Here is a 1,803-nt window from a genome sequence, read left to right as displayed (position 1 = left end):
CACACTGTGATCTCAGCTCCGGTGTTTGCTTTGCTTTAGGGTTACCAGCGTTCTGCCCTTTGGCCACAGTAAAAAATGGGAGTAACTTGAAAGGAAACTCTGCGCTTCCCCCCAGAGAACAACAGCTTGTTTACCTGAAATGGAAAATTCCTTGAAACAGGATTTGCCAGCTCCCGGGGATTTTTAAGTACTGAGGTCAATCTGCATTTCCACTTGGATAAGATCAGGATTAACTAAAAACTGAAACTTGGGGACCAGCCTGGAGTTTTAAGACTTCTATTTTCATCGTCGATTCTCTCCAGTTTTGCTTTAGACCTTCTATAAACTGTTGCCACTCTCACTGTCTCCCGATTCCATAATAGTTTGGGCATCACATTTCCATGACTTGACTCCCTACACAGATTCTGCTATAAAGTTGTTTCTACGACAAAGCCACAGTGGATCGATTCAGTCAAGTAACTGCTCAATAGAAGGGCGGGGAAGCCGGTCCAAGCAGGGATTTGGTGTCAAGTAAACAGTAATACGTTTTTTGTGTTTGTTTGTTTGTTTTTTAGTAACACTTTTTTTTTTTTTTTTAATTGAATGGGGCACGTTTCTCTTTCCGGCCAGTTGTTTTGTTGTGTGGATGGAGCGTCAACGGGCCCAGGTATCATTTCCTGAACAACCCTTCTCTATTCTTCCTGGTGGCTCTGGACTCCGTCCTGCTGTCGTCTCTATCTACAGTTTACAATCTATCTGAAATGTTGGAATTGTGGAAAATCAGGAGGGGGGAGTCCGGGGTGCTTCTGTCAAACAGCTTCCTCACCTCATCACTGATAGAGAACGGACCTGTCTGTCCCACAAGGAGGGAAAGTGTGAACACTGTTGCACCATAGGAAGTGATTCACAGTGCCCTGTGGGTCTCTCTGATTCACTGAACAGTGCTAGGTAACTAGACAAAAGCAAATATCAAATTACCCAATTCAGGACGATTAGCCAGCTGGTCACCAAGCCAGCAGTTTCTCTGTTCCGCGCCGGCATCCTCAACGTGGGACATTATCTTCAAGGGGCACATCGGGTCCCTTTCTTTTCGCTCTCACAGTTCATCCCAATTGTGCCCTTTTCTTCCCCCTCTCAGGAGCATGCATGCCCCCTGCCTTTTTTCGGTCTTACAGTGACCATGGCCATTTAGTGCTGACGCTTGAAAAGGAACCCCGCTCGAGGCTTGCGCAGCTGGGGGAAATGCTGATTTTCCTTTGAATTCAATAGACAGCTGATGAGTTTTCCATCCCTTCGGCTCTGGGAACTGCTCTCGTGTCCGCTGGTGGGTGTTGGCAAATATGAAGCGGTGGCCTTGCTTCCCTTCTTCCAACTCATAAGTGGATGGTCGTTTACGCAGGTTTGATTGGATTTTGAAAATAATTTAGAACTCTGTGTGTGTGTGTATGTGTGCATGTGTGTGTGTGTAAAAAGAAAAAACTTTACTGACATGAAGCCATGGTGCCGAGAGTGGGTAACCAAGACAAAGGGTGGTCTCTTCTGTCCCTTGACTGGCCATGTTTAGGAAAGAGCTTGGGTTGGCAGGAAAGGAAGCTGGTTCCACCTTCTCACATTAGCCTCTTCAAAAATCTTTTTTAAGAATGAAAAGTTTCCTCAGATCATAGTACAACAGAGCATAATACTTACCCTCGCCATCTTCTATAGATGATGAATGTAGGCCATTTTATAAAAACGAGCGAGAGAGATTTCGATGTGAGAATAAAAACAGAAAACCATTATATCTACAAAGCAATTCAATCTAGACCACAGCCAGTACTAGTCAGG

Source organism: Pteropus alecto, unplaced genomic scaffold (genome assembly GCF_000325575.1).
Source record: "Pteropus alecto unplaced genomic scaffold, ASM32557v1 scaffold477, whole genome shotgun sequence".
In the NCBI taxonomy this organism is placed as follows: domain Eukaryota; kingdom Metazoa; phylum Chordata; class Mammalia; order Chiroptera; family Pteropodidae; genus Pteropus; species Pteropus alecto.
This window is presented reverse-complemented; position numbering follows the sequence as displayed.